The 20,876-nt window shown below is 51.0% G+C and overlaps 1 long non-coding RNA gene across 1 annotated transcript; it reads left to right on the top strand.

Moving 5' to 3' along the window:
• The first annotated feature begins 929 nt into the window (after positions 1-929).
• On the top strand, positions 930-3,392 carry LOC138838784 (uncharacterized). The gene is made up of 2 exons (XR_011375753.1): positions 930-1,034; positions 2,187-3,392. It is a non-coding gene; the product is annotated as an uncharacterized lncRNA (long non-coding RNA).
• Positions 3,393-20,876: the final 17,484 nt, after the last annotated feature.

Below are 20,876 nucleotides of genomic sequence, written 5' to 3'. Positions count from 1 at the left end.
CAAGAAGTCACTGTGTTCTTAGCGTTTGTACTTCTCTCCACCAGGGCCATGTCTGGGACTTGGGGAAGTAGAGGTAATAATGAGATAGAACTTGCTGAGAATTTCCACAGGTCATGGCATGAAGCTGCCCTGTGGAGGTGCCTTTCAGTATGGTCACCTGACAGTGAGGGGAGAGAAGGGGCCAGGGCCTCCTCTCCTTAGGGACTGTGCACACTGGACCACATTTCCCAGTCTCCCTTGCAAGTACATATGGTCATGTGAGCGAGTCCTGGACAATGGGATGTGAGCAGAGGTGCTACATCCTGCTATGACCCTTCAGAACATAGTCTGTGTAATCTTTGCTTACTTCCTCTGTTTATTGGCCCTTGTGGTCTTAAAGGAGGGTGGGGCTTCAAGATGGAAGGAGACTAAGTTTATGAATGGCGATGTAGTGCAGACCCCCCCACTGGGAAGTGCTGTGAGCAAGAGATAAACTTTTGCTGTGTTCCTCTGGTGAGATTTAGGTGTTTAGCTACAAAGCAGCTAGGGTCCCTTCTGCTGCCAGCTGCCATGCAGATGTGACAATTCAAGGCTGTGCTGGCCCTGGAGGCTTCAAGGGGACCAGTGGGAGGTTTCCAGAACCTGGCGGAGGAACTAGTGGCTGACTAGATCTGTGGTTTGTCCTTGAGCACACATGACTCCATTCCTGGGGAAAGTTTTGAAATACCACTAGCCTTTGGGGTCAGTCCTACAATTGCAGTCTGGTAGAAATACCAGTCGTCATTCGGTGCTGTCCTTTTGCATGAAGTGTGTAACAGCATAGTAGTATAGTATGTATAGTGGATGCCTGTCCAGCATTGATCTTGATGGTTCTGAGTGTGGTATGAGCAGGGAAAGCAGCCACACCAGATGCTAGCCGCTAACATTGTGCTTCCTGTTCCTAGTCATCGTAGAGATGGGATCAAAGCCAGTTCTGTGACCAGTTCCTGGTCACACGGTAATGCTGGGATGGAAGCTGGGAAAACCTTACAGGTCACCTGGATTCCTTTCTACAGGTATGTAGACTAGGAAGTCGGCAGTGTGGGATTCATGTCTCAGAGCTGGCTTTAGAGTAGCACCGAGAGCGGGTAGAACGTGACCCTGTGGTGTGTCACTTCTGTGCCACAACCCGGGTCTGAGGTCTCCCCTGCCAAGTCTCCAAAAAAGAAAAGTAATAAAGTAATTTTTTTTTTTTTGGGTCCGGTCGTGGGGCCTGAACTCTGGGCCTGGGCGCTGTCCCTCAGCTCTTCAGCTCAAGGCTAGCACTCTACCACTTAAGCCACAGCGCCACTTCCGGCTTTTTTCTGTTTTGTTTGCTTATGTGGTGCTGAGGAATCAAACCCAGGGCCTCATGCATGCAAGGCAAGCGCTCTACCACTGAGCCACCTTCCCAGCCCTAAAGTAACGATTTTAAAAGAAAAGATGGGAGCCAGGCGCCAGTGGCTCATGCCTATACTTGTAGTTACTCAGAAGGCTGAGATCTGAAGATCACAGTATAAAGCCAGTCTGGACAGGAAAAGACTCTTGTCTCCAATTAAGTGATAGAGCATTAGCCTTGAGCAAAAGAGCTTAGAGTCAGTGCCCAGGCCCTGAGTTCAAGCCCTAGTACTGGCACAAAAAGAAAAAGAAGAAGGGTAAAAAGAAATAGTTTTTATATTTACAATGCCTAGACAGATGACCACAGTTAACATTTTTTGTTCTTTTGGTAAGTTTTGCTTATGCATGTATTTATATGTTATAATCTTGTGTATTATATATCGAGATGAATACATATGCAATATTTATACTATATATAGAATATACATAGGCAGAATATATTACATATAGGATGATAATATGCTACACATACATGTATAATATGTACTGTGTAAAGAATAATAAGCACATATGGAATATTATATATTCATACACGCCTGTAAAACAGGAAGAGGAAAAAGAATTCATGTAGCATACATTGCCTCCTGCTTTTTTCACTATAAAAGCACAAGAATATTTTCCACATGAGTAAATACTATTTTATAACCAATATTTATAACCAACATTAGGGGTGAACCATAATTTAACTGATGCATTATTGATGAACAACAAATGATTCCCAGTTCTTGTTGTTAGGTAAATACTGAAAAGGTAAACATTCCTTACCACACCTTGATTTTTCTTTTATTCAGGCCGAGTTCTACATGTGGCATTTGGGGATCCAAAAGTAGGGGAAGAAAATCAGAACAGCGTGTACTCTGCACTGGCATCGGCCTCCAGCGCCGCTGTGCTAATGCCCACTTGTATCAGTGGCGAACAAGGCGGTCCTTTTCCTCTTGTACCTGGTGGGGACCAGGTGTTCTCATTTTCTCATTCAGACGGTTGGAGCAAGGGAGAGGAAGCAAGCGTTGGCCTGGCCCCTAAAGTCTGGTCCTGTAACAGGTGGGCTGGCTCAGGTGAGCAAAAGGCTGGCATAGACATGTGTGGGCCTCCTTGGGCATCCGGCCATCCTACTGTTTTCCTGGCCACGGAGCTTGGGGGTGTGGCCACGTGAGCTTGGTTCTAGCTATGAGAGGTTGTGCGGATAGATGTCTGTGCCCAGAGGGGCCTGGGTGACACGGTGGCTGGGGGTGGAGAGTCAAGGGGGACACCACCGGTCCTTGGCTGCAGGACTGTCACCAGAGCAAGTAGTTGGAGGCTGGCAGCGATTTGCCTAGCATTCTCCTTGGAATCAGCAGACTTTTGGAGGCTGGGATTAATTTGAAGAAATTTACTAGCAGAGTTTGTGGCAGATAAAACAGTTTGCTTATTTCACACTTGTATGGCCACCTGCTAGGAACTGTTTGTTCGGTTTCGAATTCTTTAATTAAAATCAACATAAAACAGATTGAAAACATCCCAAGAAGGGGATGCTTGATTTGCTGGAGGATATTGCAGAAAGATGGAGTAAAGTGGCTCAAAAACCGCTTCGTCACCAAGCGAGGGGCCCCTAGGAAACGGTGGGGTTGGAGTCTGCGTGTGTGTGCGAGAGACCGCCGGGAGCAAAAGAGCGCATGCGCAGGCGTCCCATTCTGCACTTTGGGTGATGGTCATGGGATCTCTGCGAATTAACATGTGGAGCCCAGAACCCAGGGCCCCATTCAGGAGAGTGAAATGGTAAAGACAAAGCAGTGCCGCCCGTCTTCAGGGAGGGCAACTGGGGTGCTGTGGGAGACCCGGGAGGAGCACCAGGTCCTGGCCTATACCAGAGGCGAAGGACTCAGCCTAGACTTCCACAGGACATGTGACATCTGCTTCAGCTGAGAGCTCAGGAATGGAGAGAAAAGATTCCAACTAAACTGGTGTATCAGATAGCTACCACTTACTTGTGCTGCGTAATAAACATCTACAATATCCCAGTGGCACATGGCAGCGTCATTTGTCCACGCTGGGCCTGGTACTTGCTCCGTGAGTGTGATATCATGGAGTCATACCTCCACCCCTGCTTATACTTTAGAATTGGGTCTCACTTCTCACCCAAGAATATGTCAAACTGAGATCCGCCTATTTTAGGCTTCATGTCACTGTGGGATCACAGGTCCTTCCCACCTTGTCCAGCTTCCCCTCTGTGGAGATGAAGTTTCATGGATATTTCTACCTGGGCTGACCTTGAACCACAATCTTCCTGATCTTAGTCTCCCAAGTAATAAGGATGACAACTGTGAGCGCCTTCCACTCGTGAGGCGCTGGCCAAGACATTTAGCTGCTTCAAGTTGCAGTTCTTTGCTTGCAAAATGGGCTAAGATGCCCCACTTAAAAGGTCAAGTGATATGAAGAGTATTTTACAAACGGATCACAGGGAATCTTATACGTTTTGGACACTTTAAACTGTGCAGACTGAAGTAGTCTCACCCTGCGCCCCGCTCGCTTCTAGCCTCTTGGCGCCTTACCCCAGGTGCCTTTCTCTCTGTCATCTTTGTGGTGGGTTGGAACCCTGTGGTATCCAGCCAGCCTGAGCCCTGGCCTGGCCTTGGACCTTGGCACCCCTGCCCCGTAACACTGCTTTCTAACACCATCCCCACCGTCCATCCCTTGGCCTAGGGGCTTGCTGCAGTGAATAGGGTCTCTTTTGTGGCGTTGATTAGAGGCCTCCTCCTACAAACATCAAAGCTTCAATTAACATAGGCTGCTCGCAACCCTCTTGCAAAACTCTGATAAGAATAGAATTTTCTCTTGGAAAATGGATTTTTATTTAGTTGTGTGTACTGTTGGTTAAATGACCTACTCTATACACTGGTGCTGAGATTCTGGGGACAATTAGGAGGATCGTCAGGAACTGGTTATCTGAAGGAAACAGGCGCAGGCTGTTTAGCTGTCTAATATCCTGGTGGGGGGTGGGGGGCAAAGGCAAATTAAAAACAGGCTTCTCTTTCCTCTCCAGACCCTGGCAGCGGGGGTGCTGTGCTGAGCTGGAACTCTGTGTGTGGAGTGAGGTAGCCCTGGCTTCTGTGGGTTAGAGAGAGAGAGAGAGAGAGAGAGAGAGAGAGAGAGAGAGAGAGAGAGAGAGAGAGAGAGAGAGAGAGAGAGAGAGAGAGAGAGAGAGAGTGAGAGAGAGAGAGAGAGAGAGAGTGTGTGTGTGTGTGTGTGTGTGTGTGTGTGTGTGTGTGTGTGTGTGTGTGTGTGTGTGTGTGTGTGTGTGTGTGTGTGTGTGTGTGTGTGTGTGTGTGTGTATCTCTGAGTGCTATCCAGAGCCTAGCCTGAACTTGGCTGGCTTGGTTAAGGGAGAATAGGATTTAAGCCCAGAACTGGGGAGCACTAGCAGCTCAACCTGGTAGGTCCCTTAGTTTTGTTTTGTTTTCTGATTGGTTGTGGGTCTTGAACTAACTCAGGAGCTGGGCACTGTCCCTGAGCTCTTTTGCTCACAGCTAGCACTCAACCACTTTGAGCCACAGCGCCACTTCTGGTTTTCCGGTGGTTAATTGGAGATAAGAGTCTCATGAACTTTTCTGCCTGGGCTGGCTTTGAGCCTCAATCCTCAGATCTCAGTATCCTGAGTAGGTAGGATGACAGGTGTGAACTGGGTTCCTTAGTTTTTTGATGACCACCATTAAACTTGACTTTGTCCAAGAGTATGCAGTAGGAGGGCTGGGAAGGTGGCTCAGTGGTACAGCGCTTGCCTTGCAGGCCTGAGGCCCTGAGTTCGATTCCTCAGCACCACATAAGCAAAAACAAAAAAAAGCCAGAAGTGGCGCTGTGGCTCAAGTGGTAGAGCGCTAGCCTTGAGCTGAAGAGCTGAGGGACAGCGCCCAGGCCCAGAGTTCAGGCCCCACGACTGGACCCAAAAAAAAAAAAAAAAAAAAAAGAGTATGCAGTAGGAGAACACTTAGGAAGTGCTGTGGCCTCAATCTTATTGCTTCTGTGGAAGGAAAAGAATAATCTGGTACCCAGAGGTACCAGAGGAGCCATTGAGCCAGACCTAGACTTAGTCCTTCATTGGAGACAAGTTCTCAAGGAAAGGGAAGGCCTCCAGCTCTTCAAAAGTTTTGTCTACCATCAGAAATGCCTCTTCCTGTTATCTAATCCCGCCCTGTACTTTAGAGCTGTCTGGAAGGATTAGGTGAGTTTGAGGAAGGAGTGGTTGACCGGGGACTGGCTGGGGAGAGGACGAATGTTGGAAGGCTCATAGCCGGTCAGGCAGCTCCTCTTCCAGGAACGGGGTGGGGGCGGGGGGCTGCGGTAACATGGCTATTGATTCAATTATTCCCTACAATGTAATACTCTGCATTTGTGTGATAGCAACAAACAGAGTTGAAAGACATACAAAAATAAATGATCTGAAAGTTAATATGGCTGAATGGGCATCTATGAATTCGAGGAGAGAGGTTTTTGTTTTACATTGTAAAATCAATAGTGTACAGAACAATGTCCTAACTTCCCCGGGGGACCCCAGTAAACCTACCCATATTGATCGCCATGCAAATTAATTGAATTCATGAAATCCACATTGCTGGGTAATTGATGCTTCTTATAATTACCTCCGAGTTATGAGCTTTTAGGGGATTGCATTGATTCCCGGGCAGAAGGGCGGGCAGGGAGAGAGGGAAGGGGCTGCTTCCTGGAACTGCAGGCAGCACTGCCCAGGTGGTGATGGGAGACAGGAGTGGGCGGAACCCTCCCCGGACCCTCCCCTCACAGCCAATCCAGTGGAGGAAAGCCAAGCAGGGCACACCTGGGCATTCGTAAGGAGTCCCGGGAGGGTGGGTGCTCCTCTTGGAGTCTTAGGCTCCCTGGATGTCAAGAATACCTGTAGAAGGTGATGCAAGTGTTCTTCCGGTATTGAGTGCATGGAGAACTCATTAAATCCTCAGAGCAACTGAGGATCCGTGTACGTTCCCTGTCTTCTTTGGCTGTTGGAGATGAGGTAAAAGGAGGTTGCATGGCCACTAGCTAGTCCATGGATGGGCGCCGGGAGCTGTATCAGTTTTTGTATTGCTCTCATCAAATCCTGGACACAGATAGCTTAAGGGAAGAAGGATTTACTTTGGGCCCACAGTTGTGGAGAGTTTGCTTCGCTGTGGCAGTTTGGTCCATTGGCAGAGCACCTCACATCATGATGGAGAGAAAGTGGATGGGGAGAGGAGGAAGGGAGAGGGAAGGAGGGAGAAAGACAGAGGAAGAGAGTTGGAGGTTAGGAACAAGAGCCCTGCCCCAAAAGTCTGTCCTAGGTGACTTAGGAACTCCCTTCAGCTGCCTCCCAAAATTTCTGGAATCTCCCAAAATAGCCCCACCAGCCAGGGACCGAGGCTCTGGAGGGCTGTTTTCCATCCAGACGGAAGCCAAGCCTGCTAAATCCTGTTTGCACATTGACACCCAGGCCTCGTGTTCACCTGGAGGGTCTGTGACTTTCATAGGTTATGTCAACGGTGCATCTGTGAATGACCTTGTGGGTCATTCTCAGTGGGTGTGCGAATTCGTGTTCTTGCGTGACCTACTGTGTGAGCTGGGAGAAGTCATACAACTCCTCTGAGCCTTTCCACAACAGTAACGGTAATGCCAGGCGGTGGGGATGGATGCTCTCTGGGTCTGTGTGGGGAAGCTCACACCCAGAGGGCTAGGGCTCTTAGGGAGACCATTGGCACACTAGAGGCAGGGTTCTGATGACAGAAGAAGCCAGTCTCTAAGCCAGGAATGCCTTAGGCTTTCCTGTCTGGTTGGCTGGGTTTCCTCTGGATGGGGGGTGGGTGGGGTGGGGAGGGGAGTGTCAGGTTTCAGCCCCCCCCCATGTCTGTTGTCCCTCACAGCCACAGAACAGCAAGAGAGCAAAGAGTCCCATCTCTCTCCTGCCCCTCCCTGGGCTTAGCAGTTGACTGCAGCACTGGCTGACTGGTGGTGGTGGTGGGGTGTGTGTGTTTGGAGCCAGGCACGAAGGATGCCCTGGCACAGGGGTCCCAGAGGGAGGCAAGGAGTCCATACCGAGTCTGTTTCCCATTCACACCCTAGTCTGTTCCCCTTCCCTGGCTTTGGCAGGTGAGAGCTGCCCCTCTCTTCTCTGGCTCCGTGTTGGAACCCTCGAGGCCAGGATTCAGGGAGGAGCACTTTCCTCATCGCTGGAGTCTGGCCTGGGGGAGCGGAGGCACTGCGATGCTGTCCGCTGGCCGTGCTGTCTGGACCGGTCCGGTGGCACTCCGAGCAGGGAGCACAGGGATCAGCATTGAAGGCGCTGGCTGGGGCAGGGCCTGTCTGTGTCTGCAGCTTCTGCTGGGCTCTTGAGGACTGGGGTCGGGGAGGATGAGCCACGAGCCCCTCTGGGAGCATTACACAGCCACTCTACCTGGAAGCTTTGGGGCTGGGAGAGTACCAGCTCCCGACAGGGTGTGTGGCATGCCCCTTGACTCCCGTCTCTGCCAACCCCAGCCCAGGCTCCAGGCTCTGCTTGGGAACCAGTCACGCTTTGCATGTGTGAATCATTCAGGCCCCCAGGTGGCCAGCGGGTAGCAGAACTCTCGTGAGTCCATCCCACGATCTAGATCAAGCTCTTGAATGACCTTGAAGCTTATCTTCTGGATTCATGAGTCTTGAGAGATGAGAGGGAAATTTATACGATCATCCAATCTAACCTCATCCCAATGAGGTTCAAAGAGGTCAAATGACTTATTCTAGTTGTCAGAGTTGTATCTTTGATCCAAGGCTTTTGACTTAAGCCCTGGGATCTTTCCATGACACTAAGATAATCTCCCAGCCACAGGCAGCCACAACTGCTCTGGGTATCTCTGGGGTATGGGCTGGGCGGTGGCCACACCTGGAGGAGTCCTGTATGAGGCTCTGCTTGCTTTCCTCACCCCGCTGCTCACCCCCAGAGAATCTGGACTTCAGGGGCTCGAGGTCATGGTGTGAGGCCCAGCTTCAACTGTTTTCCCCTTGGGTTGGACTCCTGACCATGAGGAGCTCAGGCTTCTGACCTACTTAAAAGTCTTCTCTTCCCTCCCATCTCCGGAGAGCAGCCTTGCTTCCCTCAGCATCCTCCCTCCCAGAGATGGTGCCAGGGTGGCCTAATGAGGTGAAGTTGATAAATGCACCAGGAGTGTGTGCAATTACAATGAACAAGGAATTGTAGGATGGTTGATGTTTCATTCTTTCATCTTTCTCTGCAGGAGAGGAATTCTCTCTGTACACACTGAGGTCTGGCATCAGCCTTAGAGTCAAGGACAGTCTCAAACCATCCATCCATCCACCCACCCATCCAGCCATTTACTTGCCCATCTGTCCATTTACCTACCCATCTACTTCCCCACCTATTCATCTCTCCAGTCATCCATTCATCCATCTATCTACTTTCCCATCCCTCCCTCCCTCCATCCACCCATCACCCACTTATTCACCCATCCCTCTCTCCCTCCCTCTCTCCCTCCCTCCCTTCCTCCCTCCCTCCCTCCATTCATCCATCCATCCCTCCATCCATTCGCCCATCCCTCCACCCATCCATCCCTCCATCCCTCCATCCATCCAGTCATCTTCTTCCCCTCCATGCACAGGACACGGATGTGGGAGGTCTGCTGGTGAGTAGAGAGATACTGCTGGATGGAACAAGGCAGATAAGACTACAGGGAGGACAGTGTGTGGTGTGTGTGTGTGTGTGTGTGTGTGTGTGTGTGTGTGTGTGTGTGTGTGTGTGTGTGTGTGTACACCAAGAAACCCTACAAAGGCCTCAGAAAAAGATTAGACATCTTTCTTTCTATGACCGAAGTCTAGACGCTGATATGTTTAAGTCCTGTCTACAATAGCATATTTAGGAGTGAGAGAGTCCACAAGGCCACTCTTCCCCACCCTAGCGCATCCTGTGTGCCCTCACAGCTACTGCTCGGATGCGGATTCGGCACTGTCATTGGCCTTGTTGGACCGATGAAGAGACTGAGGCTTGGTAGAGCGGAGTACAGTGCCTGAGCCTTCCTGAAGGACCCGGGTTGAGGTGAGAAGGGAGGGAGTCAAGGCCAAGGTTTGCTCTATAAACAAGGTGGAGGATTCCCACTACACAGCAAAGACCACTGAACTCTTTTTTGGGCTTGGGTGCTGTCCCTGCGCTCTTCAGCTCAAGGCGGGCGCACTACCGCTTGAGCCACTGCGCCACGGTTTTCTAGTGGTTTATTGGAGATAAGAGTCTCAAGGACTTTCCTGCCCAGGGTGGCTTTGAACCAGGATCCTCCGATCTCAGCCTCCTGAGTAGCTAGGATTATAGGCGTGAGCCTCTAGGGCCTGGCCTAAACCCTTTCTCAAACTTCTCTCTCTCTCCCTCTTTTACCATACATTTTTTAATTGTAAAGGTGCTGTCCAGAGGGGTTACAGTTACATAAGTCAGGTAACGAATACATTTGTTTTTGAACAGTGTTACCCTGTCTCGCATTTTCTCGCAGTTTCCCCCCTCCCAACTGCCTTCCCCCCCAAGTTGTAAAGTTCATTTTCAACATAGTGTCTGGTGAGTATCACTGCTAAATTGGCTCACCCTTTGTCCAACCATTTCTGTGCTTTTCCCTTTCCTCCCCCAAATCAGATAAACATATATTCGAGATAAAGGGCACAGAAATCAGAAACAAAAGGGAATAAACCAAAGAGAAAAAAAGAAATAAAAGAACCACAAACAGTAAAATAGAAAAACAACCCACTTCCATTTCTTGGAGTTCATTTTAATAACTATCATTTTATGCGACCCTATGCACATAGCTCTTGAGCCTTTGTGATCCTCTTAAACTTTTCTTAAACTTCCTCTTAAACTTATAAAAGATGTGAGCAGCTCAGGAGCCAGGGCAAAGAAACCAAGGAGGCTGAAGGCAGCCTCATCCCCTCGCCCGCCCACTGACCCCGGAGAGGACGAGCACGGAGCAGCAGCTGCCTTCCCCTGCCACCCCTGCCACAGACTCTTGGTTTGAAGCGAGTCACTGCTTGCTCATACTCAGTGGAAGGGAATTAAGCATTTAAAACATATTTTCAAAGACATTATTTAATATCTTCGATCACCATAATAATTGTGCATATTTATGTGGTGTGATATTTCGGAATGTGTATGCGTTGTGAAATGATTGGACGAGGATAATTAGCATGTCCATCACTTCATACATTTACTCTTTCTTCGTGGCAAGAACACTCAAAACTGTCTAGCTGTTTTGAAAGATACATGCTGTTAATTAGACTCACCCACTATGCAGTAGAATGGAACTCATTCCTTCTATTCACTTGTTAACTTTGAAGTTTTTTTTTTTTTTTAAATGGGACCAGGGTTTGAATTCAGGGCCTTTTACTCTCTGAACTTTCTTGCTCACGGCTGGTGCTCTGCCACTTGAGCCACACTTCCAGCCCTGCTTTTTGCTGTTTAATTGGAGTCTTGTTGACTTTAATGCCCAGGCTGGCTTTGAACTGTGATCCTCTGGATCTCAGCTACCTGTGTAGGATTACACAGGATTAACTAGGATTACAGATGGGAGCTACTGGTGCCTGGTTCTAATTATAATAATAATAGTAATTATTATTATTATTACTATTATCATTATTTGTGTGTGTGTGTGTGAAAGAGAGAGAGAGAGAGAGAGAGAGAGAGAGAGAGAGAGAGAGAGAGAGAGAGAGAGAGAGAAAGAGAGAGACCACTGGAGCTACACTTGGTCCTCTTCATGTCCTTATTCTTTATGATAAGGAAAGCTACCACTTACCGAGCATCTATTATATGCCAGGAATGACACAGCTATCCAGAATCTCCAACAGTTCTGCAAACTAAGGAAGGGATGGTTCGTTAAAGTAATGATTTGTCAAAGGTCACACAGCTTGATGAATGGCAGATGCAGATTCAAACTGCGCTTCTCTCTCCTCCCTGCCGCTGAGATCTGGCACCTCCCGCCCAAGCCAAGCCTTCCCAGAGTCAAAGCAAGTTAAAGCCAGAATCTGGGAAGACAGGGCAGGTCGTGCCCTTCCCCCCTTCCCCTCCCCCCAGCCGGCTGAGGCCCAGGCTCCGTGTCCCAGCTGCAGGCAGGGGTCATCCGGCTCCCTGCCCATTTGACCCACTTCTACCTGTGTCCCTCTGCCCAGACCCAACCTTGTGGCTCCTCCCGGTTTGGGCAGGAATGGCCCATTTGGCTGCGTCATCTCCCTGTGGCCGGCCTCCCCCCATCCCCGTGGTTTTCCTCCCTGCTCCCTCTGCCCAAAATGGATTCTCAGTGAAAACGTCTCTCTATTCTGACCTATCTTCAGGCCTCTATGTTTCTTCCTGGAATCTTTTGTCCCCCTCTCCCTTCCCCCAGCTCATCCCCCATCTCTCTCTCTGGCCGATGTCCCTCGTCTTTTCCTGCCCCTCCTCTTCCCTCCCTCCTGGGAGGCTGGGACCTGTTGCTGGGCGTCACCCCCCTCCCCCTTTCTGGGAGTGCCCCCCTCCCTGTGCCCATCTTCCTGGCTCTGTCTCCAAGGTTACCCTGCGGCTTTGCAGTCTCTGCCTCCTCTTTCTGCCTCCTGTTTCTCAGCTGTTACTGCAGGGAGGGCTGGTGGGGGGTGGGGGGGCGCTGTCCTTTGTCTCATTCCCTTTCTTTTCTCCCTTCTCTGGAACCTTTGCTTCTTGTTTCTTGGTCTCCTGTCTCTTCCCTCGTTTCCCTCCCATTTGTCTTTGTTTCTCCATCGTTCTTTCTCTCTCTGGGTCTCCCTTTGTTTTCTCTGGGTCGCTCATTTGTCCTCTTTCCTGTGGGAATTCAGAAATGTTAGAGCAGCCAAGATGGCCGTGCTCAGCTCCCCCCGGGGCTCACTGGCGCCTGCCCTCCATATAGTTGGTGCTAAAGGGCTTTGGGGAGAGGGAAGCAACATCTGGACCCCAGGATAGGTGGCCCCCATATTAGCCTGTGGACCCCACTTTCCAATTATATATCAAGCCTTAGGATAGACTAGTTTCCCGTGGTGGCCAGCCTGGCCTGCTTCCTGTGTGTTGGGTGGATACTATTGGCTGGCAGGTTTCCTGGAGCTACAGGTGCCCGTGATCTACAGGTAACCCCATTTTTGCCACCAAAGGACCTGTCCCAGGGCTTGCCTACAGCTCGTCTTCGATATGTGGGCTTCTCCCTGACGGGGGTGGAGGGAGGCGCGTAGGGCTTCCTCGTGAGATAAGCATTCTGAAATGTTCTAGGTGGAAAGAAAGCTACTTCCAAGAATCTTTTGAGAGCTTTTTTTTTTTCCCCCAGAAAAATCAAGAAAAGGTTTTTTTTCCTTTCATAAGTTTTCTTTTTCATTCCCCCTGCTGATATTTTCTCTCTCAGATGTTCGTATCCGTACCTAAACATAGTCGGCGCTTCCCTTTTTCCCACGATCATCCATCGTAATGCATCTGTGTGTTCCCACGGCAATAGGACTATGACCAAGGGCTGGGCAAACAAGACCTTGCATACATCAGGACCCCTCACGTGTTCCCCTGGGCTTCAGCATTTCTAGACCGTCCCTGCCCTTAGGCTCTAGATTAGAGCCCTGGAGAATCAGGCTGACCCGACACCTACCAGGGGCTTCTAAACACAGGCCTGGGAAGGAGGCAGCCATCCAGGATCACCCGGCCTGGCCGGCCGGACCCCCACCCAGCTTGGTCGTGCTCAGACCCTGACAGACTCAGCCAGGCTGAACCCAGGCTCCAGTCCTCAGCAGGTCCTCCCAGGTTCTAGAGAGGGACTCGGCCTGGTTTTACATCAGGGAACTGGACTTAGCTCAGACATTCTGCATCCCAGCTCTCCCCTTCGCTCCCCTGTAGACATTTGGGAACACGTAACTAACTGTTAGCGCCATTCTCCCATTCCTGGAGTGATCCTCACCTTTTCTGTGATCCATTTCTACTGCCTTAAAAAAAATAGATGTCCACTTCACCCCCACCCCCATCCTTGAAGCCTTCCTTGATAATTTTGTTATTCATTTAACATATAGTCGTGGAAGCTGCTATGTGCCACATATAGTAATGGACCTGGTGCCTCAGGGAGCAGGGCATATAAGCTTCACGCCCTGTGAGGCTTACATATGTGGGACAAATGGAAATCTCTGGTGTCACAATTGACTGACAGGGGGGGATCCTACCCTAGTTGGAAGGCCTGGAATCATCCAGCTCTTCTTGAAGGAGAAGCCCCTATTCAGAGGGAAGTTCCAGTCCATCTTGTCCACTAACTTGTGGCATGATCTTGGACACGTCAATACCTCTGAGCTGCTTTTCTTTTCCTGTGAAAGACAAGTCCCCATCTGATCGCGGGGTCATTGAGTTGCTCCTTGAAAGCAAACTTACTTTCCGACACATCTATAAACAAATTATGTGTTGCGATGGTCATTGTAGAAAATCACGAAATTAGCCGGGAGGCGGTGGCTCGGGCCTGCAATCCTAACCACTTGGGAGGCAGAGACTGAGGGACGGCAGTTTGAGGCTATAAAGAAGTGGGCATAAAGAAGTTTGTGGGGTTCCATCTCCAGCGGTGCCTGAAGACAGTGCTGCATGTAGGAGGAAGTGAGCGGAAGAGGAGGGAGGGGGGATATGACCGGCCGCATCCTCTGGAGAGGCCGCCCTACCAGGGTGGCTGGCTGGCCCTTTCTGGGAGGTAGTCGGCCCTCCTGGGTACCAGGGGAGGCAGAGGCTGGATTGGCCCCACCTGGTGGCTGGGGTAGCAGTACCGCCCATGGCCAAAAGATGGCAGCACTGTACCACCTCAGGCCTGTGCTGCAGAGGAGGGGCCTTGCCCTGTGTGCTCCAAACGGTGCGCACTGCCATTTTGGCGGGGCTCTGTGGAGGGTGTGGCGCGTGCGGCCTGGACTCAGAGGCACTGGCAGACCACTGCATCTTGGCGGCTGCAGGCCCTGGCCTCCATCCCTGAATTGCTCTAGGGGTCACTGATGCTTTAGGATGGACCTCTGACCCTGGAGAGTCCCAGCCTGGCATCCCCCCCCCCCCCCCCCCCAGCTCAGGGGACTTTGCCTTAGATACTAGGGCAGGGGAGAGGGGGAGGGAAGTGAGGAGCTGGAGATCTCAGGTTCCATTCCTACTGCTCGGCCTCCAAGCCCACCTCCATGCTGAGCTACCTTGGGTACATGTCATAACCTCTCTGATGTTACGTTGAGGTGAAAGCAAGACCATGCTAAGTTTTTATTATTCTTAGCTAGTTTAATGATGGCTCTAAAAGACCTCCCTGGCCCCCACGGGAGAAGTGGGTGCAGACGTGTCTCTCAGTGGTTTTAGTTCCTAATGGTCCCACAGTCTGGTCCCTGGGGTCCCTCAACCTCTGCATCTTCCCCCTCAATAACAACTCTGTAATGTCTACCTTCATTCAATCCAATTAACCCTGGGGAGGAGCTGTGAGAGTTCAGCTCTCATTAAAGGAGAAACTGGGGCAGAGAAAGATGGTGTAGGTCACTCAAGGTCACAGGATAAGAGTGAGGCTCCAAGCAGGTGACCCATGCCGGGGTCTTCTGTTCAGAAGCCCCTCTCCCAGGCCTCCCTGTGCTTGGAGATCTGCTAAGCTCCTAAGCCCGGTGGGCAGAGGGTGGTCCGGCCTCGGCTGCCCTTGTGTGCGCGTCCTCGGGTTGGGGGCTGGAGGAGGAAGGAATAAATCACAGGAGGTTGGCGACACCCCCCACCCCAGCTCCCCTGCCCCCTGCCAGTGCTGACTTGTTAGGCCGAAGGAGCTGACACCCTAACAACGCCTGTCAGACGCCAATGAGTTGATGAGGTGGAAACTGGTTATTAAGTATAATAACAGTGGTTTGGTTTTTCCGTGGTATGCTGTAAGTGCCTCAGTGACAGCTGGCTTGTGCCTTGGCGGTGCATTCTAAGGACCCAAGTGGGGAGGGGATGGCCTCTCCCAAGGCCTAGGGGGGAGGGAGGGCCAGAGGGGCTGCCTGTGACTCTTCTCGGGGCGGGGGCATCTTTCAGCCCAAGTGGGGGTGATCCGCCATGACTGTTGGACCAGCTCTGGGCCGGATGGAATGCATGGACTCAGAACGTCAAACCACGTGGGACCCACACACATCTGTACACATCTGGGCTGAGGCTCATACCTGCACACCAGCCATCACCCTTGCTGCTCTGATTCCCTAGGCCCACAGTGTAACAACTGGCTGGGAACCAAGTTCAGTGACTCATGCCTGTAATCCTAGCTTCTCAGGAGGCTGATATTGGGTGGATCACAGTTCCAGGCCAGCCTGGGCACAAAGCTCACAAGAGACCCCATCGCAATCAATACAAAGCTGTGTGTGCTGGCGTGTACCCGTCATCCCAGCTCTGGTGGGAGGGATACATAGCGAACCACAGTCTAGGCTGCTCTGGGCAAAAAGCAAAAATCTGTCTAAAAAAAAAAATAACTAGATCTGGGCACTGGTGGCTCACGCCTATAATCCTAGCTACTCAGGAGGCTGAGACCTGAGGATGGAGGTTTGAAGCCAGCAAGAAAGCCTGTGAGACTATCTCCAATTAATTACTGGAAGTGGAACTGTGGCTCAAATGGTAGAGTACTTGCCTTGAGTACAAAAGCTTAGTAGTGACAGCACTTAGGACTGGCGGGTACACACACACACACACACACACACACACACACACACACACACACACACACACACACACACACACACACACACACACACACACACACACACACACACACACACACACACACACACACACACACACACACACACACACACACACACACACACACCACGACATGACGCAAATAGTAGAGCACGTACCTAGCAAATGCAAAATCCTGAATTCAAGCCCAGTACGGCCTCCTTCCCTGCCAAGAACTGGGTGCGGGAACTTTGGAGAGTTTGGGGGTACACTATGCTCCTAATTGGATTGCTTACAAGCTCCCTCTTTAGGCTGCCCCCCCTCACAAGGAAGGATTCCGCAAGGCTAATTTATTCACTTAATTACAAATGTCACACTGGTGGGCAACGGATGGAAACTAGCTGTCAGATGAAGAAAATGTGGTGCCCGTGTGCCCGTGTGCACATGCATGTGTCTAGAGTCCACAGATGAGCGAAGGCAAGTGATATTTGACTTCTGGAGCTGGGCTTCCTCCCATGCACTGTGCTGAGGGACAGACCTCGGCTGGAATGCGTTTCTGCAGCACAGCGGGCCCTGCTCCCATGGCTAACGCCTCCCCACGTTCCCCCCTCAACCCCAGGACAGCTTGCCAGGAAGCCCTGGCACCCTTAGCACAGCCAACTGCGACTCTGTGCTCCTCCCGGAGTGCTGAGATCACAGGCAGCTAGGTGTGGAGCAGCGGTCGCCTAGTGTATGCAGGCCCGGGTTTGGCCCCCAGCACTTTAGAAACAAAAGTAGACAAGTTAGACAAGTGGCACCATGAGACATGTGTCTTTCTGTGGCCAACTTACTGTATTCCACTCAGTGCAGAATCCTCCAAGTTTGCAAATGACAGCATCAACTGCTTTTCAAGGCTAGAATTCCAGAACTTCCCTCCCTCCCTCCCTTCCTCCTTCCTCCTCCCTCCTTCCCTCCCTCCTTCCCTCCCTCCCTCCCTTCCTTCCTTTCTTCCTTCCTTCCTTTCTTCCTTCCTTCCTTCCTTCCTTTCTCCCTCCCTCCCTCCCTCCCTCCCTCTCTCTCCCTCTCTCTCCCTTCCTTCCTGCCTGCCTTCCTTCCTTCCTTCCTTCCTTCCTTCCTTCCTTCCTTCCTTCCTTCCTTCCTTCCTTCCTTCCTTCCTTCCTTCCTTTCTTCCTTCCTTTCTTTCTTTCTTTACCAGGGCTTGAACTCAGGACTTTTCACTCTACTCCTACCTGGCTTTTTTTGTTCAAGGCTGGTGCTCTCCCACTTGAACCACAGAGCCACGTCTGGTGATTTTGCTCAATAATGGGCGGTAAGAGTCACTGACTTTTCTGCCTCGGTTAGCTTTGAACTGTGATCTTCAGATCTCAGCCTCCCGGGTAGCAAGGACTACAGGCGTGAGTCATCAGCACCTGTAATCTATTGGACTTTCAGATAGAGGTCAACCTGTATCCCTTTAGGAATGGTTAGGGTTGGAGACTCTGGACCCGCCTGTCTGTCTGACAGTTGGCGGTAGAAATCCCTTTGCTGTGCAGAGTTTACCTCAGTCCCTGCCCCTCCCGACCGGCTCCCAACACAGAGGCTGAGTGCCAGTAACTACTTGTAACCTCTCACCTGTCTTCTTCGCAGGCATTCTACTCCTGGCTCTCCTTCAGGTATTTCCGGAAGGCCCATTCTGTGCAGGTACCATTGCTGTCCGTGTCCTAAATCACTTCAGAAAAAAAAAAGCCAGACAGCTTAGAACAGGAACACAGAGGCCTGTGTATAGACCGCAGATAATGCCCCCCTGCCTTTCAGTTCTGTCATCCGAGTCTTTGCCTCTCATTCAGGGCAATTGCTATCATTCGCTCAAGTCTGCACGGAAAGTCCTCATTTTTAACACTTGACTCTGCAAATAGTTTAGGTCTCCTGAGATTATGTATGTGTCCAGGATAGGGGTGGTTTGTCATAAACAGCCACGTGCCTTCTCTGCCTCAGTTTCCACATCTGGAAAAACAGCCTGCTGGGCTGTAGAAAAGCTTTGAATGCAAAGCCTTGAGTTCAAACTCCAGTATTGCCCCAAGGTCACAAAAGTGACCTTGGATAAGTAGGCCCCCCTGCTCTGAGTGACTCTATGAAACGGGGAGACAGCTCTCCACGCTCTGGCGGCTGGAATGCGCTCCACAGATGTGCTCCTCATTCCATTATCCACGGTGCGTGGTCAAGTGTGAGGGGACACAGGGCTGGAGGGCAGTGGCCTGGGCCTGCTGCCTCACCGCCGGGGATGCTGGTCCTCTGACTGTTAATACAGTTTCACCAAATGGTCTTGTCTGGACTCCCCACGATGCAGCAGCGGCTGCCGCACCGAGCTCCCCACCCAGGCGGCTCCCCCGCCAGCCCACCGGCTCCCCCTTCTTTCCCTCTTCCCTGCTTCTTTCCTCTCTCCCTTAGGATTCACCAGGCCATCTTTTTCCTAGGAATTTTCCTGGATGAATGGAGTGCTACCGGTACCCTGCATGCCCTGGGATTCTGAGTACAGTTGCCAAGGGCTGTGGAAGGGTTGTAGTGATCATTAGTGATTTGGTGAATGAACACTATATATATATAATGTTATCTATCTATCTATCTATCTATCTATCTATCTATCTATCTATCTATCTATCTATCTATCTATCTATCTATTGATCATCTATACATCTATTTTGTCAGTCCTGGGGCTTGAACTCTGGGCCTGGGTGCTGTCCCTTAGCTCTTCAGCTCAAGGCTAGCACTCTACCACTTGAGCCACAGTGCCACTTCCGGTTTTCTGGTGGTTAATTGGTGATAAGGGTCTCATGGTCTTTCCTGCCTGGGCCGGCTTTGAACTGAGATCCTCGGATCTCAGCCTCCTGAGTAGCTAGGATGACAGGCGTGAGCCACCAGCGCCGTCTCTCTTCTGTTCTCTCACTCAATATATATTTGGTGCTGGTACTAGGGCTTGAACGCGTGGCCTGGGTGCTGTTGCTGCGCTTTTGTGCTCAAGGCTAGTGCTCTACTACTTGAGCCACAGCTCCACCTCTGGCTTTCTGGGGGTGGTTGACTGGAGATGAGAGTCTCATGGACTTCCTGCCCTGGCCTGGAACCTCTGTCCTCAGATCTGAGCCTCCTGAGTAGTTTAGGATTATAGATGCCACTGGCACCTGGAGACAAATGGCCTTTTGGGGTCTCACCAGGAATCCGTGCTGGTAGGATTGGTGTGAAATGCTAAGTTCTACAGTTGAAGAGAATCCAGAGCTAAGCCTCCCCCCTCCCCCCATCAATGAACAAGGTTAACCCAGCCACCATCCTGGCAGGGGTACATTCGCTTTACAAAGAAAACAAGAGAGAGACAGGTGCTAGAGAGGGCTTGGGTGGCCGGCCGTCACTGGTAACAGGCCGATGCTTAGTGTCAATCTGAGGAGCTGATGTGTGAGCTGAGATTTGACAGCTGCCAAACAGGAGGTGTAGCCCAGGCAGGGCGAACGAGATGGCATATCTTGACTCCAAAGTTAGCCAGTGGAGACCAGGGAGGAGCAGGGTCTTGCATGAGGTTGCACAGTTGGGCGGTAGCAGCAGCAGAGGTGGACTCCCAGAACAGTGCTCTGTCAGCCCAGCCCTCCTTTCTTCCTTAGGTCATGTTGGGTCCTCTGGGGTAAGGCTGGGCTCCCTGAACCCCCCTACCTGTCAATCATGTCTCTCTCTGCACCCCGGCCTGCCTTCCATCCCGTGGGGCAGCTGGGAGTCTGCTCCACCCCTGTCCTCCCCCCACAGTGTAAAAAGGGACAGGCCACAGGTAGAGAGGAAGAGCACAGTGGCCGAGCAGCTCTCGTCATTAATTGCGGAGCGCAATAAACCCAGTGGAATCCCAGCCTTATAATGGCCTCGTTTAATTAATGCTAAATGACTGTGGGACCCGTATGGATTTATACATTAGATCCACATTAACACCAAATCGTTTGATCACGAATAACTGTTAAAATAATGAACACAGGCGCCTTTTACAAGTAGACAGGAGGATGTGACTCAGCCTCATGTTCAGCCTGGGGTCACAGCGCTGTCTCCTTTCCTTCCCTCCTGCTCTATTAGCGGATGTTTCCAGAAGGCATTTATTGAGCTGCCTGTGTGCTGGGCATAGTGCTAGCCCCACTGTGTGTGGCCAGGGTGGGATGGAGCTTAGACACAATTCCCCCTACCCCAACTTCGAATCTGGCTAAGCAGATGAGTTATGCACTTGAAAACCAACTTCATAACTAGAGAAGCACTTTATCAAGTGATTACTAGGTCCTGGTGGTTTTCCAAATATTAATACACAATATTGGGAGGTAGATAACCACACGCAAGTCACTTGGCAGCCTAGTTCTGGTGGCTCACCTATAATCTTAACTACTTAGGAGGCTGAGAGCTGGAGGATTGAAGTTTGAGACTCTTATCTTGAAAACAACCTACCAAAAGCCAGGCTGGAGGGGTGGCTACGACACAAAATGAACAAGCAAGCGGAGCAGGTGTTAGTCTTTGAGTTCTAATTCCAGCACATGGAGGGAAAAACCAAAGTACTTTGCTCAAGTTTGCTGATCGGGTTGAGCCAGAATTGGAACGAAAACGTCACCGCATGGTTTGGCATCCTAAGATGACAGGCTTGAGACTGTGGTGTTAGTTAGTTACTCTTCAAGCACTTCTGGCTGAGGTGGGCAGGAAGGCTGCACGGGGGAGGAGGGCTCTGACCGGCTCTGGGAGCCTGTGCGAGGCGTGGCAGTGGGTGGACCGGCCTCTTGGGAGTGTCTTCCCCGGGCTGCCGGGCCGGTCCCCTCCGTCCCCTCCATCTCTCCTGCCCTCTGCGTCCACGTGCTGCCCCTACCTCTCCCACAAG

The sequence above is a fragment of the Dipodomys merriami genome, unplaced genomic scaffold (genome assembly GCF_024711535.1).
Source record: "Dipodomys merriami isolate MVZ:Mamm:240054 unplaced genomic scaffold, mDipMer1.0.p SCAF_29, whole genome shotgun sequence".
Lineage (NCBI taxonomy): Eukaryota > Metazoa > Chordata > Mammalia > Rodentia > Heteromyidae > Dipodomys > Dipodomys merriami.
Note: the sequence above shows the minus strand (reverse complement) of the source record. Positions and strands in the feature narration are given on the sequence as shown.